The sequence below is a fragment of the Anolis carolinensis genome, unplaced genomic scaffold, assembly GCF_035594765.1.
Source record: "Anolis carolinensis isolate JA03-04 unplaced genomic scaffold, rAnoCar3.1.pri scaffold_9, whole genome shotgun sequence".
NCBI classification, from domain to species: Eukaryota; Metazoa; Chordata; class Lepidosauria; order Squamata; family Dactyloidae; genus Anolis; species Anolis carolinensis.
This window is the reverse complement of record NW_026943820.1, coordinates 7,452,147-7,458,415: the sequence shown is the minus strand read 5'-3', so window position 1 is coordinate 7,458,415 and position 6,269 is coordinate 7,452,147.

The window sequence follows — 6,269 nt, the reverse complement described above, 5'->3', positions numbered from 1 at the left end:
GCGAAGTATGGTGGTATGGGAAATAAAATATTGAGGAACTGGTAGTAGTTAAGGTAAAGGGTAAAGGTTTCACCCTGACATTAAGTCCAATCGTGTCTGACTTTGGGGGTTGGTAGTCATCTCAGATTATAAATGGGTTATGTAGCTGTGTGGAAGGGCCTTGCGTCTACACTGCCATATAATCCAGTTCAAATCAGATAATCTGTATTTTATAGGCAGTGTGGAAGAGGCCTAAGTGAGGCCTAACTCTGTCTGTCTCCTGGGCTGAGTGGGTTGCTAGGAGATCAAGTGGGCGGACCTTAGCCTTCTAACTGGCAGCAATTGAATAAAAACAATTATTCCTCTCCCTCTAATTGGGACTTTATTTTTCTTTTCTTTTTGTTGTATCAACCTAGAGGCGTGGATGAGGGGTTGTGTTGTCATATTTCGAGGTTGGGGGGCCTGTAATTTTGTTGTTTTGTTGGTCGCCGTGATGCCATCACTCATTTATATATATAGATTTCCTCCTCATTTCATTCTCAAAACCAGGGCAGGCTAACTAACTCAAAAAAAATCTAGTGAGTTTCATGACTCATTGGAGAAAGGGATTTAAATCACCCAAGTCCTAAGATTCATCTACACTGTAGAATTGATGCAGTTTGACTCCACTTCAACTGCCATGGCTCTATGCTATGGAATCTTAGGATAGAGAGAAGGAGAATTAAATACAATGGGCCCTTGGTATCTGTTGGAGTTTGCTTCTGGGACATAAACACAGGGATTCCAAAATCTATGGGTCCCATCAATGTTTGCGTATTGGATTTTTGAAAAATATTTTCAAGCCATGGGTGTTTAAATCTTTGGGTGCAGAATTCTTGGATACAGACGGTTGACTGTGAATGAATATTTAGGACTGGAATACTGGGTTCAGTGATCCCAAAAAGAAGGCCAAATTGCTAACTCAAAGCACTAAGTCAGCGGCCAAACATGAATCGAAGGAACATGAAATGCTCTGCAGACTAACTCAACCAGAGAAGTCAGCCATAGCAGAGCACTTGATGAAAAAACCTGAACACAGCATATGATTGTGAACAAAATCTGGCTACCAGTATTTTAAAAACCCTCAAAAATCAGAACAGTAAATAAAGAACAATACTCAGAAAACAGGAATTTCCAGACAGGAAACAATCTGGACCAGCTAACACCTCCTAACAAAAGATTGCCCCAGGCAGTAAGCAGCCAGTCCTTGAAGCTGCAAGGCCATTTCAATGCTTATCAATTTATTTATTTATTTATTTGCTACATTTATATGCCGCCCTTCTCACCCCGAAGGGGACTCAGAGCGGCTTACAAATTAAATTTACATACAATATTATATTAGCGTAGTACAATACTGGTAATAAATTACTATATTGTATTGTATCAATATTATTATTGTATCAATATCAATAATATTATTAGTAATATTACATGTAAAATATAATATATAATTAATATTGTTATATTGTATTATTAGTATTATATCGTATTACCATAATATTGTGAATCTATATATATAAAAGGGTAATGAAATTTCGGCCTAGGACAAAACAACAAAACTACACATCCCAGAAACATTAAACTTGGCAACATAACCCCTCATCCATGCCTCTACATTCATACAACAAAAAGCTCCAGCTACTCCAGAAAACGGCCAGGCTTTGAGACTGCAAGGCTATTCACTGCTATTCCATCTTGCCAACAAAGGATTCCCATAAGCCACAGCAACGCGTGGCCGGGCAAAGCTAGTATTATATGTATATACAATATGTTATAATTATTATATATTATTGTAAATTATATTGTGTGTGTGTGTGTGTGTGTGTGTGTGTGTGTGTGTGTGTGTGTGTGTATATATATATATATATATATATACACATACATACATATATACAGTAGAGTCTCACTTATCCAACATAAACGGGCTGGCAGAATGTTGGATAAGTGAATATGTTGGATAATAAGGAGGGATTAAGGAAAAGCGTATTAAACATCAAATTAGGTTATGATTTTACAAATTAAGCACCAAAACATCATGTTATACAACAAATTTGACAGAAAAAGTAGTTCAATACGCAGTAATGCTATGTAGTAATTACTGTATTTATGAATTTAGCACCAAAATATCATGATGTATTGAAAACATTGACTACAAAAATGCGTTGGATAATCCAGAACGTTGGATAAGCGAGTGTTGGATAAGTGAGACTCTACTGTATATATATACACACACACACATCAAGGTGGCCAATTGCTATATTAACACTTGCCTCAAACAGACAAGAGTTCTTTCTCCTAACCTGGATTATCCGCAGATATATAAACCCCTCTTGCCTAGTTTTCAACAGATCTCACAACTTCTGAGGTTGCCTGCCATAGATGCAGGCAAAACGTCAGGAGAGAATGCTTCTGGAACACTGACCATACAGCCCGGAGATCTGATCACAACTCTTACACCCTAAAATCTAATATGTCCTAGAATCATAAAAACACAATCACAGAATGATGGAGTTGGAAGAGTCCCCAAGGGCCATCCAATCCAACCCAATTCTTCCATGCAGGAACACACAAAGACCTCCCAACAGATGGCCATCCAGCCTATGTTTTCAAAAACCTCTAGAAAAAGACTCCATCACACTTCAGCATCAAACAGCTCTTACACCTGGAAGTTCTTCCTAATGTTCTTCTCGAATTGTGATGCCCAAAACTGGACATTCCAGGTGATGCCGGACCCAAGCCGAACAGAGTGGGACTATTATTTCCCACAATCTAAATTAAACCAAAAGAACATATTTCCATTTCAGTGCAATGATTCTGCAGAACAGATAGATTGTATATCAATGCTTTAGGACTTCTTTTTTCCAAGAAGCAACACATGCAAATTGAAGCATAAAGGCTAAACCAGGGGTCCCCAAACTTTTTAAGCAGAGGGCCGGTCCACAATTCTTCAGACTGTGGAGGGGCCGAATTATCATTTGAAAAAAAATACAAACAAATTCCTATGCATATTGCACATATCTTATTTGTAGTGCAACAACAACAACAATAGAATACAATATTTAAAAATGAAACCAATTTTAACCAACATAAACCTATTAGGATTTCAATGGAAAGTGTGGGCCTGCTACTGGCCAATGAGATAGTCAAGTTAATTAGGATTGTTGTTGTTGTTGTTGTTGTTGTTGTTGTTGTTGTGTGCGTCTTCAAGTCATGTCAGACTTTGGCCGAGCCTAAGTCTAAAATTAATTATTTATTTACTGCATTTATTTACTACATTTATATCCCACCCTTCTCACCCTGAAGGGGACTCAGAGCAGCTGTATGTACATACAATATATTATATTATTAGCATAGCACAATATTAGCATTATATATTACTGTATTGAACTATACCACTATACTATTATATAATATGTAATATATAACATACAATTAATATTATTATATGGTATTACTATTAGTATTATATTGTATAACATAAGATTATTATCAATATTATATGTATATACAATATATTATATTATTAAAACTGATATAAAAATATTATATTATAAAACTGAGGGCGGGGGCCAGGTAAATGACCTTGGAGGGCCGCATCCGGCCCCCGGGCCTTAGTTTGGGGACCCCTGGGCTAAACGTTCTCGGATGGAGGCCACCCACTCCAAGCGGCGGGTTTGCTGAAGTTGTAGCTATTTAGAAATAAGCAAGTGTGTGTGCGTGATTGTAAATATCTCAACGCTGGGGGGAAAAATTGCCATTTTTGAAATACCCGTTTTACAATTGCCTCGTGCCCCGCTGGGCCCCTGAGGGGTATATTAATCTGCGGCCGCTCGCAGCAGGATTTGTCTTATTGCTTAATTATATGGGGGAAAGAGAGAGGGAAAGGTGTGAGTGGAAACTGTTAATTTTTGCATTCGCTTTTCTGTTTCCTCTTTCTTAGCGCCTTTGGGAAGCAAGTGATCGCATGGTTGCCCAACCTCAAGCCCGCTTTTCCTTCCCAATTTCAATCTCTTTCCTTTGCTAAATCTCCCTTCTACATATATCATGGTCTGCTTCATAAATGGATATCTTGACCCATATGTGTAGGGCTTGGCCAAGGGAATATGAAGGACAGAAGGGAGCCCACTCTGATATTTCACATACGAGGGTTGAATGAAAAGTAATGCCTCCACCTTCGTAACTCCTCAACACATACCCTGTTTCCCCGAAAATAAGACATCCTCAGAAAATAAGACCTATCAAGGTTTACCAAAGAAAGAGACTAATTGGGACTTGGTAAAGGACTATCTAAAACAAATGCAATTGGAACCTATCTGCTGATTTAGAGACAATCTTTGAGGTTATCGATGACGAAGGGGATGCGGTGATTTATGAATTTTTATATATATATACAGTAGAGTCTCACTTATCCAAGCTAAACGGGCCGGCAGAAGCTTGGATAAGCGAATATGTTGGATAATAAGGAGGGATTAAGGAAAATCCTATTAAACATCAAATTAGGTTACGATTTTACAAATTAAGCACCAAAACATCATGTTATACAACAAATTTGACAGAAAAAGTAGTTCAATACGCAGTAATGTTATGTTGTAATTACTGTATTTACGCATTTAGCACCAAAATATCATGATATATTGAAAACATTGACTACAAAATTGGCTTGGATTATCCAGAGGCTTGGATAAGCGAGGCTTGGATAAGTGAGACTCTACTGTAGTTGTTTTTTTTAGAATGAACCAGTTAAAGTTAGATGGAAGTCAACAAAACCTTTTTTTTCTCTTTTTCTTCTATCTTATTTCCTACTTTACTATAAACAAACAATGTTCTACCACTTTCGATGTGCACATTTTTTTTCAATTTTTTTCTTTTTTCTCTCTCTCTTCTACCTTATTTCCTACTTTACTATAAACAAACAATGTTCTACCACTTTCGATGTGCAAATTTTTTTCTTTCTCTTTCTCATATTCCTTAATATAAAATTTTCAATAAAATATTTGACAAAAAAAGAAAAAGAAAATAAGACCTAGTAGAGGTTTTGCTGAATTGCTAAATATAAGGCCTCCCCCAAAAGTAAGACCTAGTAAAGTTTTTGTTTGGAAGCATGCAGGATCGGTAAATGTACATACCATAGATTGTTGTACATGGAAATAAAGGTAGTAACAAGAAATAATAATAATATGATAATAACTTTATTCTTGTATTCCACCTCCATCTCCCAGAAGGGACTCAGGGCAGCTTACACAGGGGCAAGCCCAACAACAACATAAATTTACATACAAACTGAAATTTAAAACAGTAATTTAAAAACAGTATAGCAATAAAATATAATATAGACATTCTTGAAAGGGTTCACAGTTTGGTTACGCTGGTTTGTGATGACAACTACTGTACAGTAGATAATAAATTTTCATTTTTTAAAAATTCAACCATAAATTTGAATTTATGTGGAAAAATAATACATCCCCTGAAAATAAGACCTGGCACATCTTTGGGAGCAAAAAATGAATATAAGACACTGTCTTATTTTCGGGGAAACAGGGTAGCAGTCCTGGTATGTGGCAGGTATTGGCTTGTTCAGTAGACTCTCCTCTACAGTTCCATTTGGTGGGAAGCCTTATTATTGACCGGTTGTGTTGTTAAAGTGCAAAGTATGGAACCCTGCACAGACGGTCGGTCAATGCGACTTAAGCAACGTGTAGTCACTGAATTCTTGACAGCAGAAGGTGTCGCCCAAAAGAGATTCTTCAGAGAATGCAAGCTGTTTATGATGATTGTGTTGATGTGAGTAATGTGTGTCATTGAGTGAGTAAGTTTAAAGATGTTGAGGTGGGAACATCTGACTATCCTGTGAAGCAACCACCGAGTTTCACAAGCAAAAGGTTGACAGATTGATTCAGGATGATTGTTGTATCACTCAGAGAGAAATTTCAAGCATAATTGGCCTTTCACAAGAACGTGTGGGTCACATTATTGCTTTGCTTGGCTGTCGGAAGATCTGAGCACGATGGGTCCTGTGAGACGCTGGATGCGGAAACAGAGTGTCGACTTCTTCCGTGACAGATTCAGAAAACGTGTTCATTGTTGGCAGAAATGTATCCAATTGTCTGGTGATTCTGTGGAAAAGTGAATATTGGTAGTTAAAGAGCACATTCTAAGGGTTATTTCTGTGTTTGATTTATTAAAATATTTACTAAAATATGCGCCTTGATGGTATATTTACAAATGTTTTAATGTAATCTAATTTAAATGAC